At 43.4% G+C, this 17,884-nt stretch overlaps 1 protein-coding gene across 50 annotated transcripts in view; it reads left to right on the forward strand.

Annotated features, from left to right (window-relative positions):
• Positions 1 to 17,884, forward strand: part of LOC137304833 (CUGBP Elav-like family member 4) — a 580,712-nt gene that overhangs the window by 478,299 nt on the left and 84,529 nt on the right. The window lies entirely within an intron of this gene.

Consider the following 17,884-nt stretch of genomic DNA (forward strand, 5'->3'; position numbering starts at 1 on the left):
AGTCACCTGTTCCTCCCGAGCATGTTACATTTTTCCCAATATTGGGTAGTCACTTGGTCTCCTTTACTTCCTGCCCAACCTCAGAACCTCACCTCGAGTCTCTCCCAACTCCTATCCTCTGTTCCCCAATCGTGATCACCTGTCCTGTCTGGTCATGACCCTGTTTACTCTCCTCCCCTTGTCCGTTTTGTCATGGCTCTTCTGCACCTGAGCTCCTGAAACAGACAAATGGAACCTCGGTTTAATATCTCATCAGAAAGACGCCGCCTCCAAAAATGCAGCACTCCCTTGATACTGCCTTCAAGCCCCACCCTAGATTTTGGGCTTAAGTCTTCGAGTGAAACTGGAACCTAATCAATCAATTGATCACTCCTGTGTAAATGCTGGCTGGCACTGGCCAATCTCTGCATGACTTACTATGACTGAAGAAATTACCAGTGTCCAAGTCCATTCCCAATTGAATTAATTTCTGGAAACGTACAGTGGGCTCCTCTTAAGATCAACCATCAGATGCCAGAAGAAGATACAAAAAAAGAGCAGAAGAATTCCCGTGAAGGCTTTGCCCGGGATTGCTCTGAAAGGCGTGGATTCAAAATTCAAACATAAGGTGTCGCTAGTCCCTCATTAAATGCAGCACTGTCGAACATTTTCAAAGCTTGTGAGTGCCCCCAAGTGCTGCTTGAGTTACACTGCACTTATCTTTTCTTTTAAGACCACTGAGGCCTGCATTGAATTCTGTTGATATGCATGAGAGGCAGAGCTTTGCCGAACACAGTTTCAAGCAAGGGAGCACAAAATATATACCCTGTTAGGCAGAGCGAGGCGCAGATTCACATTGCCAAGTTAATATTAATTCTCTAATTTAAATACGTTCCTGCTGTGTTTTCACCTCAGCAATCTGGAATTACATTAATCAGCAGTGGTCTTGGGAACAGGCACTTTTGTAGAATATATATATATATGTTAAAAAATAAATTCTAAGTTCTGAGAGGCAGAGATGATAAAGGTTTGTGCAGGATGTTTCATTATTGCTGTACACATGGAACTGAAGGATGCAGGTTCAAAATTAGTAAGCCAGAAGTGAGACTGGATGTTACAATTTTATGTTCGCGACTGAGCAGTATATCTGTGCAAAAGACTCTTGTAAAATCAGTTGATACAGGCTTGATTCATTTCACAAAATAAATATTTGATTATGAAAGAGATTAATGATGATAAGGATTAGCATAAGCTCAGATGTTCAAATACTTCAAAGGGCAACTCTGTCCCCTGGGATACTGGGAGAGAGGGAGATGGAGAAAGAGGGTCATTTGTAGAGGCATCTGGTCAGGATTGATAAACAGAGGAGCGGAGATTGACAGTCTGCAAGTTCACTGATTCCCTTTGGGGTTACAGCGTGTTTATTCACGATTTTCCCTCAAGTAAATGAAGTCGACTCCACAAGAGGGATGGAGAATGGGCTGTGGAAGAAGTGGGCCTGATGAGATGAATGGTCCTTTCTCATTCCATGCCTCCATCCTACATAAGCTTTAGCTCATCCAGAAATGGCCCGAGTCTTCTCCCACACAAAGTTCCTCACTCCTGTCACTTCTGTCCCCTTTCTGTCTCTCTGTGGACTTAGAGATCCTCGCTCTCACTTTTAAACCCCCCCCTTAACCTTGCCGTACCCAATTTGGGGAATCTTCTCCAGCAACACACACCATCCTGCACCTTCTGTTCTTTTGACTTCTGATTGCTGCTCAATCCCTAGCCTCACTGCTCCATCATCCGGGGGTAATCTCAAGATCATTAGGACCATCTCAAGTGCCACATTGTGAAGCAACCCCTCTACTCCCTTTGCCATTTAGCAGCTTTCCTTTATAGGGTGCTATAAACACAATAGTAAAGTTAATTCAGGGTCAGTTGATACCTTTAAAACGTAACTGAATCAATCATTGTCGAGAAAGGGGATTCGGGATGTGGGGGGGTTTATAGAATATTAACAGATCTGTTTTATTGGCAAGTGATGAGGAAGACATCTGAGGTGGGGTGAGGAGACCACGTTTGCAATAAGGGCCCACAGGTTCAAACTAGTAGAAGGTGAATTTAAGACTGGTATCAGTAAGTTATTCTTCACACAAAGAGTGAGCAACTCATGGAATGGACTGCCAGGCAGTGTAATGGAGGCGAAAATCCTGGAGTCATTTAAGAAACAGTTAGATGCTACAGTGGGGAGACCGAAGGGTCTCTCTGGATGGATGAACTAAGATGGGCCAAATGGCCTGCTTCATTTTTAATTTTCTTGTTATCTTGTGACAATCATGCACAGGCTTTACTCTTGACGGGTTAATGTATTAACCCATCTTTATGTTTCAAGCTTCCTTGATTTCTTATCTGCACTTTGTTCTATTTTTAATATTAGATGTGAAATCTGGTCCCGCCAACTCTGTAGGGTTAACGTATTAAATTTAACAACCGTGAAAATAAATGCTCAAGTTTCCCCAACAAGTGTTGAATCCATTCTTGGACAATTTTCACACTAACTGGTGAAAAGCCTCAGAGATGCTAAGTGCTAACTAACACTTAATTATCAAGAACTGTTCGGAGAAGGCCCTGCTAATTTGACGCTCCAACAGGAAATTAAAATAAACACTGTGCTTCCAAGATTGAGAAAGGTTAAGTTTTCTGGCTTGTTAACGTGATAGCTGGCTGTGCTGGGGAGAGCAACCTGCGAGGCCTCAGCATGTCAGAACATTGGGCAACACTACGTCAGCCATGGCATCGATGGGCAAGGCAGCTTTTTACATTGGTGTAAGTGGCATTCGGGTGAGGGGAGGGGTGCAAAAAATGGTTAGAAAAAGCCTTGAGGAAATTGGAACAGGTGAGTGCGAGAACATGCTGGGTAAGTCAGTCAGATAGCAAACTCCCCAAGTGATGTTCTGTCTTTTGGATGAGATATTAAATTGCCCCATCTGCCTGTTCAGGCGGATGTAAAAGATCTCATGCTTCTTTTATCCTTCAATCACAACAGATTATCTCATTTACTGTTTGTGGGAGCTTGCTGCGTGCAAATTAGCTTCTGTGTTTGCCTACCACACTTCAAAAGTAATTAGTTGGCTGCAAACTGCTTTGGGACATCCCGAGGATGTGAAAGGTGCTATGTAAATGCAGGTTCTTTCTTTACTCTATATCTCATAGACAATCCAACTTTCGGCCACCCTCTCTGTCTTCCAGTCACTGCATTCACTCCAGATGTTTCCTGCCATCAGCATTGCTGGCCAGGCTAGGCTCCTGTTGTGCAGAGTCAGCAGTGATCGCCTCTTTTCCTTGGAGCAGTACATAGTTTTCAGCTCTCGTATTGCTCTTGACAACGACTTCCAGTTATACAGCGCCTTTAACATAGTAAAATGTCCCAAGGCGCCTCACATTATCAGATAAAATTTGACACCGAGCCAGGTAAATAGATATTAGGACAGATGACCAAAAGCTTAATCAATGAGGTAGGTTTTAAGGAGCGACTTAAAGGAGGAGAGCGATGTACAGAGGCCATACCAACTCTCATACCAACTCAGTCTGTAGTGCCTTGGACAAGTCCTACGTAGACGATTTTCACGACAACATCTAGGATTTGTCCAATGTCAGCAGATCTACAAATAAAGAGAGGCGCTCATTAACTAGGAAGTTACAAGGCACAGATTGTTGGGGTTCCCTATACACATACCCAAAGCAGAAATATTGGAGCAATGTTCCACTTGTATGATTCCAATGTAAATATACTACGTCTGCACAAAGCACACTGCTCCTCCCCAACGCAACTAACCTTCTTTAAAATATATCCGAATTTCAAGGGTGAAAACAGAACTGAGAGGTTATAACTATCAGGAAAGACTGAACAGACTGGGGCTCTTTCCTCTAGAAAAGAGAAGGCTGAGGGGTGACCTGATAGAGGTCTTTAAAATTATGAAGGGTTTTGATAGGGTAGACGTAGAGAAAATGTTTCCACTTGTGCGGGAGTCCAAAACGAGGGATTATAAATATAAGATAATCACCAATAAATCCAATAAGGAATTCATGAGAAACTTCTTTATCCAGAGGTTAGAATGTGGAACTCACTACTACAGGGAGTAGTTGAGGCGAATAGCATCGATGCATTCAAGGGGAAGCTAGATAAACACATGAGGGAGAAAGGAATAGAAGGATATGTTGATGGGGTTAGATAAAGCAAGGTGGGAGGAGGCTCGTGTGGAGCATAAACACTGGCATGGAGCGGTTGGGCCGAATGGCCTGTTTCTGTGCTGTAAATTCCATGTAATTCTATGAAAGTAACAGTCAATCAACAGCAAAACCTTTGCTGTGCTCTGACTGCAGTGGTGGAGTAAGTACTGGTCGAAAATAAGATGTCAGGCGCAGAGCAAGAATGTCTGCATGGGAGGCTGGAGTTTGCAGGACTCTGTTGTTCAAAGGCTGCAGGTATGCCTTCACTCACAGCTGGTAGTGTCACCAGCTTCTTGGTTCTCCGCACCACTTGAAGGTAGCAGAAACCCCGGGGGAAATTTTAACGCTCCTGGCTGGGTGGGAACAGAGCAAAATGGAGCAGCCTCATTTCCCATTCCGTTCCCGACAGTTTTCTGATTTTAACACTGATGGTTTTTGCCGGCGGATGTGGCACCCATTAGCCTCAGGCGGGAGCTTCGTGCCTAAATGCCAATCGTGGTCCTGTGTTGTCAGTAGGATCCCGATGGTATTTTAAGTGAGGCCTGGTCATCCACCTGCGAGGCAGAGGCAGGTCTTCCAGACAGAAGAGATCCTCCAAGGTGAGTGCAGAACATTCCTTTGTGGAGCCAGGAGGAGCAGGAGTGTTGAGGAACGGGCCCGAGGGGCTGAGTGGCCTACTCCTGTTCCTACATTCCTCCGAGCCCCACAAGGAAAGCCTGGGCCTCCTCCACACGCATTTCAAACGACCCTGCGACTTGCCTGCATGATGGCGAGAGGCCTCCACGCTGCCCAAACTTTCCCTTCGCCCGCCGGCCAGCTGCTACTTTCTGCCCATTTCAGACTGGAAGCTGACCAGCGGGATGTAGATGAGGCCCAGTATCCGGGCCTGGAAGTTCTGACAGCGGGCATGTTTCACATTCGCCCTGCGACCCCCTCCCCGACCACCCAAAATCCACTCAGGTTTAAAATCCCCCCTCCCCCTCCCTCCTCTTTTTTTGGGCAACATATTACATAGAATGACATAGCATTTACAGCGTAGAACTAAGCCTAACAGGCCGATGCCAGTGTTAATGCTCCACACGAGTCTCCTCTCACCCATCTTCCTCTAACCCTATCAGCATATCCTTCCATTCCCTTCCCCACTATGTACTTCTCCAGCTTCCCCTTAAATGCATCTATGCTATTTGCCTCGACCACATTCTCACCACTACACACTCTCCTTCAATGGATCATTCAGACACTGGCTCTTAAATATTCCCATTACTGAGCCATATACCCGAGGAACGACTCACGCCAAAAACATAAGCATGGGTAACATGTGGCAAGCTGGTAACTGGCCGGAGGGGGTGGCCAATGTCACGTATTCTGCTTGCCTCGTCTTTCTTGCCCTCTTATCCTTTTCCTCTCTCTCTCTCCCCACATCCCACGTGGCATTGGACTTTGAAAGTGGCAACTTTTCCTTCCTTTTCCCTGCTGGAACGTTAGAAAAAGCAACGGCTGAATATTCCGCTCTTCCTCGAAGTTTGCGGAGTTGTTTCTTACATCACTTCAAGAAACCAAGTGTGACAAACAAGCAGCAGAAACAGGAGACGCAGCAAACAGTTCACGGTTAACAGACCAGAAAATCTACATCTTTAAAATTTAACATTTTTTAGAAAAACTATTGTTACAAACGAGAATAATTGTACACTCGTTTTCACCTTGCAATGCTGGTGGGATAGATTCTCAACACACAGAGTACATTGATAGCACAGTTGTGTATATCTATATAATAACATGTATATTATGGAACCAAGGCAGGTAAGATACAGATCAGCCATGAGCTAATTGAATGGTGGAACAGGTTCGAGGGGCTGAATGGCCGACTCCTGATCCTATGCTCCTATGTAACTTATCACTCTTCAGGACGCAAGTTAGAGGCAGCCCAGCCAGATAGGGGAGCGCAGCAGGTTCGAAGGATGAAATCCATTACATTTTGGGTGGCAGTCGCTGTTTTTCCTGTGACTGCTTCACAAACCTTTGTAACTAACAGTAAATCTTGTTATCAATAGTTAACGCAACATGCATTATACTCACACACTAACATCAGCGAACAAAGAAAAATATATATACCCACAAGAGACAGCTTTCAATGGCAAAAGGCCTCTATTAAAATATTAGGATGCACAGGCCTCGGTGAAGGGTTTTCACTGTAACCACAGACACTGGCACAGCTTTGTCTCCAAAGTGTTTCTTTGCTTTCCCTCTCATTTTAGAGTTACCGGCACAGCCAATACATATGAAGGATTGCAGTCCTGTGGCGGATGTGCAAAAGATTGCAATCTCCTGTGTAAGACTCCTGCCAAACATATGGTGGTTGGGAGGCCCTTATAACTGAGACATGTTGGTAGGGTTGCCAACTCTGACGGGACATATTCCTAGGGTTTCAACACATGACCTCCTGCCTCCGCCCACCCCGCCCCCACATTCCCATCATTGGTCAGCCGACATGTCCAACCTGTGCCAATCGGAAAGTGAATAGACTCTTTATTACCCGATTGGATGATTCTTCGCTGTCAGCCAAACGGCCTTTATTCCCGTGTCCGATATTTTTATAACTAATAAACAAAAGTGTTCAAAGAAAACGTTTTTAAAAACACAATTTTATTGCCCCTGTGATTTTTCTCCCAGATTTGCTCGCAGCGGTGTCCTGGAGATTAGTCTTTTCTTCCTGGAGACTCCAGGGCAATCCAGGAGGGTTGGCAACCCAACACTTTGGGCAGGCACAGATTTGTTCCAGTTTATATAAATCAGTACCGATAGACTTCACTTAATGGGGATGATGTGTTGCAGTTTAATTTCCTCTGAGGTATCCCAATTATCATTCTTCAAGTGTATCTCTGATTTTTTTTTTTAAAAATAGGTAAATCACAAGGGATTACTTGCCTACAATTGTGTTCAGTTGAATTACATTTAACATTGGGATAATCTATAATCTGATCACAGATGTGCAAGGTACTCTGTTCATTCAATTCCTCCACATGACAGGCACAGCTGGGTTTCTGAGTTATTGTGCAGCCCGGATTATACTAATCCACCATAGCAACTGCAGCCTCATCTTCATACTGTGTTCAAAACTTAAAAAGCTCCATAGCAACCACTTGACAATCACTGTCGCTTTATTGGATTCTTTATCATTTGTGGGATAACAGGATTTGTAAGAGGCAGGTAAACATAAACCAGGATTTTCTGCTTCCTTGTTTTTCTGTGCAACTGGAGAAAACTGAGCATAGAGAATAGTGGTTGGCTCAGTAGGACAATACAGTGTCGGTGGTAGAGGGGTGGGCCAGAAACGAATGAACTACTTGATTAACACAATCTGACCCCCCTCTCTTCTATTCACATTATTTTACAACCTTGTAACACGCTCCTGGCCACCTGCTTTTTAATACAAGGCCGAGAAGCAGGGGAGCGGTGACCAAACTGTGGTCCGAGGACCACAAGTAGGCTTGAGGCCCTGGCAATCTGGCTCTGAAAGGCCTAATTCAATTTGTCCTTCGGTATTTTCTCTGCTGTTTCAGCCCGTATGAATATCGTGGTCCAGGAGGTTGAGGAAAGCCCTCCTTGATGCCTGATTGATGGATTAATATTAAATCAGAACACCAAGATCTGTTAGCATTAACAAACGAAGAATATGCAAATCAGCGGGAGCATGGATTTGACGTTTATGGGGCCGGTTTCACAATCCGGCGTTCCCGACAGGGATTGGCACTCGCGCAGAACACAGTGCGAGAAATCGTGCGCCTGCAGATTGGGATCTTCCATCCATTACAATTATTGGGCAAAATCAGGCTTCACACATGCAATTTGCTGCAGGCGGTCACTACAAGTGCTGCACCTAGCTGGCTCCAGATCACCGCACCGATGCCTACACCATCAGTACAGGTTTGGTGGACAAATGGTTATGGTTCTGGACTAGTACTCTAGAAGTCATGAGTTTAAATCCCACAATGGCAAGATGTCGAATTGAATTCAGTCAACCTGGTAATTTGTGAGCTAGCATCACGTAAGGTAACCATTAAAGCTGCCGGATTGTCACAATTTTTGGGCGTGCCTTTTTGAACATATCTGCCACTGTAAGTTGCTATGTCAACATTCCTCAATTAATTTTGCTATGTCAACTGTCATGGTGTCACTGCAGGGTTTAGCCACTAGATGGCTCCTTGGAGCAAGTTTCTGAAATGTCTCTCCCAATTTCATTGCTGTCTTGTATATAAGAAATAAACTTACATTCATCAACTGACCATTAATTACACAGAATTACATAGAATGTACAGCACAGAAACAGGCCATTCGGCCCAACTGGTCTGTGCCGGAGTTTATGCTCCACATGAACCTCCTCCCACCCTACTTCACCTTACCCTGTCAGCATATCCTTCCATTCCTTTCTCCCTCATGTGATTATCCAGCTTCCCCTTAAATGCACCTATGCTATTCGCCTCAACTACTCCATGTGGTAGAAAGTTCCACATTCTAACCACCCTCTGGATTTATTAGCGACTATCTTATATTTATGACCATCACAGAAATTTACATGAAAAGTAGCGTTCGAAATACTGAGCAGGGCCATCAGTAGCTGAAAGAAGGAACGTCACGTTAAATATTTCAGACAGAGACCCTTCGTCACAACTTGAAGTGTGAGAGTTGTGTCTTTCTCTTTCAGATGTTGACCCACCTGTTGTGCGTTTCTCGCCTATTTTAATTTTTTTAACTTCAGGTTTTCAGCATTCGCCAGTTTCTATTTTTATTCCCATAGCTTAAGAGGATCAATCAGTGGATCAAAGCAAAAAAAAGCACTGGTGGTAACAGCCTGGAGAAATTCATAGAACACAGTGAGCAAAAGGTTCATTGGGAGAGAAGAAGGGGATGGGTTAATGAGGCAGAATGTTGGAGGTGGTGGGGCGGGGGTGGGAAACGGCTGTTAGAGGCACAGCGTGTGATTACCAGACTACAGGTCTCATACAAAAACTAATGGACATTATAGGATAAACTTTATCAATATGTGTTCCTAGCAGGGTCCGCTTACTGAGCGAGCTCCCCTTTAAAATGAATGGTCGGAAAATCACGGCGTGCATCCCTGAGACTCCCAGCGTGCAAGGCTCTGCGGAACGTGTGCTCATGAAATCGACCCTATCGGACGAGATACCATAAGACTTAAAGAAAGAACTTGCATTTATGTAGTACCTTTTACAAACTCAGGAAGTTCCAAAATGCTTTACAGCCAATGAAGTACTTTCTGAAGTGTAGTCACCATTGTAATGTAAGAAACGTGGCAGCCAATTTGCGCACAGCAAGCTCCCACAAACATGTTAATGGCCAGATCATGTTTTTTAGTGAAGTTGGGTTGAGGGATAAATATTGGCCAGGACTCCTCTACTCTTTGAAATACTGCCATGGGATCTTTTCTGCCCACCCAAGAGGGTAGATGGGTTCTCAGTTTAATGTCTTATCCAAAACGTGGTACCTCTGACAGTGCAGCACTCCCTCAGTACTGCGTTTGGAGTGTCGGCCCAGATTACGTGCTCCAGTCTCTAGAGTGGGGTTTGAACCCATAACCTATTGACTCAGCCATGAGAGTGCTACCCACTGAGCCACAGCTGACACCATCAATGAAATAAAAAAGGTTGGTATCACAGTCATGTCTCGTAGACTGTCAGTTGGTGCATTTCACATATAGACGTATTGACTTGGATCCATCAAGTCAAGTCTCGAGCTGGTCAGCTGAGCTGAGCATCTATGACAAGCGCCCTCCGTAAACTTGAGCTCATCCAAAATTCTGTTGCCCGTATCCTAACTCGTGCCAAGTCCCATTCACCCATCACCCCTGAGCTACATTGGCTCCCAGTCCGGGAACGCTTCGATTTTAAATTTCCCGTCCTTGTTTTCAAATCCCTTCATGGCCTCGTCCCTCCCTATCTCTGTAACCTCCTCCAGCCCCACAACCATCTGAGATCTCTGCGCTCCTCCAATTCTGGCCTCTTGCGCATCCCCGATTTCCATCGCTCCATTGTTGGCGGCCATGCCTTCAGTTGCCTAGGCCCTAAGCTCTCGGATTCCCTCCCTAAACCTCCCTGCCTCTTGACCTCTCTCTCCTCGTTTAAGACACTCCTTAAAACCAAGTTTGACCAAGTTTTTGGTCACCTGTCCCAATATCTCCTTATGTGGCTTGGTGTCAAATTTTGTTTGATAATCGCTCTTGTGAAGTGCCTTGGGATGTTTTACTATGTTAAAGGCGCTATATAAATGCAAGTTGTTGTTGAGAAACAAGGCTGCTGATCCCTGGATTTAACATTGTAAGGGCATAATTACGCTCAGTACTGTCAAAATCCAAACAGGAGTTTTGACCTAGAGTGGGTGGTAAAAGATATCAACTGCACAATCGTTGTATTATTAATTTTATGACTCACATAATTTGGAGAGGAATAAGCGTGAAAAGCTCTCGGTATTTCTCGTGACGCTGACACATAGCTGAAAAAAAAAGCTTATGAATTTGGAATTATTATCACCCAGAGTTAATTATCAGTTTACCACAAGGGTTGTCAATAGTTTGTGTCTTGAAGAATTTTCTATAATGTGGTAATTGTTTCTGTATTGCCTGAGTCTAAGTTTGGCAGCTAATGATTGCGTGCTTTAAAAAGACTTTTTTTCTACAGACCTGACCAGCTCTCTGCCCCCTCCCATCCCATCTATCATCCCTTTCCTTCCTTCTCCTGAAAGTCTTGACTTGCCCATGGACATTGGTATCATGCTCAAGTGGTCATTCTTCATGTCAATCCTGAACCACCGAGGACCCCAAAATTCCTGAGCCTGGACAGGGATTTTACTCTTTGTAAATTGGCATTGGTTTTGGGAAAGAAGCGTTGCCTTTGGGCTACTTTGTCTTCTAGAACATTCTGCTCAGAATGCTAGTCCAATGTGTGCTTTTACTTCATAATGACAGCCCATTCCATTCAGGAACTTTCCCTCTCTTTTATTTCATGTCTACCTGACATTCAACAGAAGTAACTTAGTAATTTACTGTATTATCTCCTGTCTGTAAAGATCATTCTGTTTCTAATTATATTAATATTACTTATATTGCATTTTTAGGGGACACTTGGTATTTAGAAGAGAATAATGGAACAATAGAGAGACAATGCATCTTTATTGACTGCCCTCATGTTGAATTATATGAAAAATATAATGTTCTCACTGTGTTTTCAAAACATTTTATTTTCTTTATTTCTTCCTTCTTCTGTTTCGGAAGGAACAGAGGAACTATATCTCTAATATGTTCAGAGGGACGCTTGTCATTGTTGTTATTGCTGATAGTTTTGTCCAACTGGTCAAAAGTGGACAGGGCAGGAGGTTAACACAGCTCACCCAGTTAATTTTGAAGGCATAACCTGGGTCATTAAGTTTTCTTCTTCAGTGTTGCTCTTAATACAGCCACCCAACACCAATACGTCCAGATATCAAATGGTAAAATAAACACTGGAATGCACTGCCTGAAAGGTGGAAGCAGATTCAGTGGTAACTTTCAAAAGGGAGTTGGAATAATACTTGAGAAGGAAAATATCTGGATAGCTATTTTAAAGAGCCGGCACAGGCACGATGGGGCGAATGGCCTCTTTCTGTGCTATGAGACTCTCTGATTCTATGAAACACAGTGGGATGAACTGGGAGGACATGATCTGCACTTTTGTTTTGTGAGATTGACAGTTTTAGTGTCCCCAGCAAAGACTAACTAACTCAGCATAGATGAGGGATCGGGTCTGAGGCCTCCTGGTCTGCGTAACTCAGTCCACGCCGGCCAGGGTTATTAATATATGTGAACGCCAAGGCCATTCAACCTTTGATGGTTGTAATTCAATTCTACAGAATGTATATTCAGTTCATATACAGTGGGGTACAAATTGTTAATAATTTGCACTTGCTAAAATCCCACAGCCTTCTGAGAAACAAAATCCTAAAGTAATTTCCAAAACTAGAGTCATTATTGTCAGGAATTTCTTAATGTGCATGCCAAAAATATATGCACACGCTCAGTGCTGTTCGAGTGGCATTGTGCTATGGTTCGGACAGTCAGTTATGAAGAGTTTAAGTCGAGTGTCATTCAGAATGAAACTTCTATATGAAGACTATACCCTTCGAAGTCTTCAGGAATCATAAGCCTAGAAATCACTGTTAGGGATATTAGTAAATGCATTCTTACGATGTTTCTTTGTCTGCTATTTTAACAGAGCGATTAACCCATTTAAAATAAATGAGATTAGGCCTTCAATAGAATCAGAGACAAAGGAATATCATGGGGCCATGTTGGAAGAAGAGGAGAAAGTAGAGAGAGAAAACTACATTTCACTCTTTCCCTTAACTTCCTCCCCCTCCGACTTTCTCCCTTTTCCTCTCCTCTTTTTCTGAAGGTGCCTGACTCATTCTGCCCTTCAATACCTTGCTCAAGTCGCAATTCTTTTCTTAATAAAATAACTTCCTCCCCCAGCCCCCCACTTCGTCCCTCCCCCCGCTCCCAATTTTCTCCCCTCTTCTCCTGAAACTGCTGGCTTACACTGGAGTTGGGATACAAGCTGCCTTCTGGCATGCGGCCGTTCTAAAGCATGCGAGAGCCCAGAAGATGAGCGTCGACAGGCTATTTCATCGTAGTTGGGCCCAACCCTGTCCACGCCCAACATTCACGTGTTCACTTTCCAGCATGGGGCACTAGAAAGTGACCAGTAGAAGGAACGCTGGTCGATATTTCTCCCTTCTAACCCCACGGTGCTGATATTAATTGTTCCGGCCGATATTTATCCCTCAACCAACATCACTAAAACAGATTCCAGCAAGACTGCAGTTTTTTTGATAAATTAAATTTAAATTCTATTGTTTCCAGCGCTTGCAAATTTGCTCTGAGTCGGAAATTACAGCTGCAATAATATTTGTTGTCGTTGAAAAAGTGATAAAATAACAATGAACTGAGTATTGTAGGTATTATCAGTACTCTTTTGCACTGTCAGCTTGGCTCAGTTGGTAGCACTCTCCCATTATGGGCTAAAAGGTTTTGGGTTCAAACCCCACTCCAGGACTTGAGCGCTGATACTCGAGTGGACTGCCGAGGGAGTGCTGCATTGTTGGAAGTATCATCCTTTGGAATTGATGTTAAATGGAGGCTCTGTCTGCCTCTTTCAATGTTCATTTGGGTGTTGAAGATCCCATGGCACTATTTGGAAAAGAGTTGGAAGTTCTCCTGGTTTCCTGGCCAATATTTCTCTCAACTAAATCCACCAAAAAAAAAATTGATTAATAGGCAACTCGTTTCATTTACTGTTCGTGGGATCTTGCTATGTACAGAATTGGCTATTAGGGTTGCTTACATAATAATAATCATTATACTTCAAAAAATAATTTAATTGGTTGTGAGACACTTTGACACAGCCTGAGAATGTGATAAGGTGGTTTTTCAATGCAGGTGCTTTCTTTATCTCCCCAGGCACTCGACACCATGTAGTCACCACCCTCTGTGTAAAGTAGTTAAATCTAGGAACATAGGAACAGGAGTCGGCCATTCAGCCCCTTGAGCCTGTTCCATCATTCAATTAGACCATGGCTGATCTGTATCTTAACTCTATTTACTCGCCTTGGTTCCATATTCCTTAATGCCCCCGCCTAATAAAAATTTATCAATCTCAGATTTGAAATTTTCAGTTGACCCCCAGCCTGAACAGCTTTTTGAGGGAGAGAGTTTCAGATTTTCACTCCCCTTTGTGTGAAGAAATGCCCGTTCAGGGCTAGCTCTAATTTTAAGGTTATGCCCCTTGCTCTGAACTCCCCCACCAGAGGAAATAGTTTCTCTCCATTTACACTATCAAATTATTTAATCATCTTAAACACTTCAATTAGATCACCTCTTAATCTTCTATACTCAAGGGAATGCCAGCCTTGTCTATGCGACCTGTTCTTATAACTTAACCCTTTTAGCCCCGGTATCATTCTGGTGAATCTGCACTGCACCCCCTCCAAGGCCAATATATCCTTCCTGAGGTGCGGTGCCCAGAACTGAACACAGTCTCCAGATGGGATCTAACCGGAGCTCTGTACAGCTGTAACATAACTTCCACCCCTTTGTATTCAAGAAATCTAAACTATCTCTTCGCCTTCTTTCAACCATATCAAATAGTCCTACAAAATCAAAATAATATTTCTGTCAAGCATTAATATTATAAACAAAGTAGGATAAGAAGATCAAAACTTGTGAAAGTCAAGGCAAGGACAATCTGTCTGCAGGCCAATTGGCACACAGTGTTCTGGTAGTGATATGTTCTAGTGGTCCTTTTTAACATTCTAGTGTAGGCATCTCAATCAGTTCCGGCAGCTTTAGATCCTTCTTTCAAAGCACTGTCATGCCTCTCAAAGGATCTGTCCTTCAGAAGAGTTGCACCATGACATGCCTTGAGCTCTGACCTTTCCAGCAATCTTTTCAGTTCCTTTGCACTGAAGGTCACCTTTATGCTGCTAACACTTCAGCAATATTCCTTTGTGCTTTGGTGCACATAAACACCACTCCCTTACGTGATCAGAATAACCCTCTCTTGAATTTGTGATTAACCAGTAAAATTATCAGACTTGTACCAGCAGAGTTTGTTGATGTGCATCTGCTGAACTGGGACCAACATCTCTAAACTGAATTTGGCCAAAGTGAAATGTAAGTACTTCACTATGGGTAAGGGTCATAACTGACCCAGTTTTAGAGATCAGGCAATTTTCACAAACAGGGCCGAGCGTATCTTTGATCCACCTACCCTGGTTTCTTCCCCTAAAATATCTCAGCACTGTTTTATTCAGCCAGGTTGACGGTACAAATAGGACCATTGACTCCTCCGTTATCGCTGCCATTACCATGTCCTCGTTGATCAACAGGAGGTATCCCTGGACATATATCGTCGTTTCTTCTTTATCACGGAATGAAAATCCTGGTACTCCCTACCCAACAGCGTTGTGGGAGTACTTTCCCCACGTGAACTGCAGCGGTTCAAGAAGAAGGCCCACCACCACCTTCTCAAGGGCAACTAGGGATGGGCAATAAATGCCGGCCTTACCAGCAACGCCCACATCCTGAATATGAATAATAATTTTAAAAAACATGTGAAGAGCTCCGTTGTGCCTGAGTGCACAGTGGTGTGGAGCTTGCAGTATAGCTACACCGATCTAAAGCAGGTAAATGTATCAATCCAGTACCTTTAATGCTAAAGGGTACATAAAACATCTGGAGCTTGGCTGCGTTTTCCTTAAAATGCTGAGGTCCAAATGGTGAAAATTCACATCTATTAGATATTTGTGCATTCAGATTCTGATGACATATGCAGCCACTTGCATTCATTCATTTGTTACGTGTTGTCAACTTGGCTCAACCTGAATCTGAATCAAGACTTTCTCCTCCAAGTCTCTGGCTGTATTCGTACCGGTCAGTGGCAGATATTTAGTTGGGTCCCCTGCTGAATAAGCTCTGTATACCATGGACTCTGTGATGTGCATCCTGACCGTAGTACAGCTTTAAAACAGGCATTTAGCTAATATATTTCTAATGTAATGGGAGTGCAGCTGTTACAGTCATTACTTCTATGTTTATTTGACAGACAGAAACAGAGTAACCTCCTCTAATCATCTTCTGCAGGCTTTTTACAGCTACCAAAGGACTTTCTTTAATATATCCAGCTGTGTTTCTGCTGCTGGATGGGAAGATACTTAACGCACTCCATGTTGAGTCAATGGCCCCTGAAGACCCATCTGTATTTATTGTACAGTACCTGCCAATGAGTTATTCTGTGAATTGATTTTGCCAGATTGTAATGTGTAGATATCTTGCATCAAAAACCATTAGTTTATAATTTATCTTTTCAACTTTCTAGCATGTAAGGATACATGAAGTTTTAACACCTTCATCACTATAAAGTATGTGTTGCATTGTTTTTCTGTGCAAGATGCCGGAAGCAATGTATTCACAGATAATCTTATGAACTTTACAAATAAGGCTTTTTGGCAAATCATGAGCAATGTTCCCTGCATTCTGTGCAACAAGGTCATAACACACAATCTTCTCCCCATGCACATAATTGGGCCAATAGACTTCAAAGCAAAGTGTATTAGCAGGAAGGTCCACAGAATGCTAAAGAGTGTCGTAAACAGAGTGGGGTGGTTTATCTATTGAACCTTAGAATCATGTTACTCTTACCTCGAAAGCCATTCTATTACGACATCACAGAATGGAAAGTAGCCTTTTATTGCAACAGAGATATTTGGAAGGGCATTCTAAAATCCAGTCACCTTGATAGTTGCATAGGAACATAGGAACAGGAGGAGACCATTCAGCCCCTCGAGCCAGTTCTGCCATTCAATTAGATCATGGCTGATCTGTATTTTAACTCCATCTACCTGCCTTGGTTCTGTAACGCTTAATACCCTTGCCCAACAAAAATCTATCAATCTCAGTTTTGAAATTTTCAATTGACCTAATCAGCTTTTAGAAGTGTTCCAGTTGGACTCAATAAATGTGCATTTCTCCCTCTTTTTTGTCTTGCAACTGCATTCCTTTCTTGTCACACTTAATTCCCATGGCCTGATCATAAGAACATAAGAAATAGGAGCAGGAGTAGGCCATACGGCCCCTCGAGCCTGCTCCACCATTCAATAAGATCATGGCTGATCTTTGTCCTCAAATCCACTTTCCCGCCCGATCCCCATATCCCTTGATTCCCTTAGAGTCCAAAAATCTATCAATCTCAGTCTTGAATATATTCAATGACTCAGTATCCAATCCCTCTGGGGTAGAGAATTCCAAAGATTCACAACCTTCTGAGTGAAGAAATTCCTCCTTATCTCAGTCTTAAATGGCCGACCCCTTATCCTGAGACTATGCCCCCTAGTTCTAGACTCTCCAGCCAGGGGAATCAACCTCTCAGCATCTACCCTGTCAAGCCCACTCAGAATCTTATATGTTTCAATGCGATCACCTCTTATTCTTCGAAACTCCAGAGAGTATAGGCCCATTCTACTCAACCTCTCCTCATAGGACAACCCTCTCATCCCAGGAATTAATCTAGTGAACCTCCGTTGCACCCCCTCTAAGGCAAGTATATCCTTCCTTAGATAAGGAGACCAAAACTGTACACAGTACTCCAGGTGAGGTCTCACCAAAGCCCTGTACAATTGTAGTAAGACTTCCTTACTCTTGTACTCCAACCCCCTTGCAATAAAGGCCAACATACCATTTGCCTTCCTAATTCCGTACTGTATCGACATGTTATCTTTCTGTGTTTCATGTTGGTGTTCTCTCTGAACTCCAACATTTAATAGTTTCTCACCATTCAAAAAATATTCTGCTTTTCTATTCTTTCTACCAAAGTGAATAACCTCACATTTCCCCACATTATACTCCAACTGCCACTTTCTCACTCGCTCACTTAACCTGTCTACATCCTTTTGCAGACTTTTGTGTCGTCCTCACAGCTTACTTTCCCACCTAGCTTTGTATCATCAGCAAACCTGGACACATTCCACTCGGCCCCTCTATCTAAGTCATTAATGTAGATTGTAAATAGCTGAGGCCCAAGCACTGATCCTTGCGGCACCCCACTAGTTACAGCCTGCCAACCTGAAAATGACCCGTTTATCCCTATGC

The sequence above is a fragment of the Heptranchias perlo genome, chromosome 38, assembly GCF_035084215.1.
Source record: "Heptranchias perlo isolate sHepPer1 chromosome 38, sHepPer1.hap1, whole genome shotgun sequence".
In the NCBI taxonomy this organism is placed as follows: Eukaryota; Metazoa; Chordata; class Chondrichthyes; order Hexanchiformes; family Hexanchidae; genus Heptranchias; species Heptranchias perlo.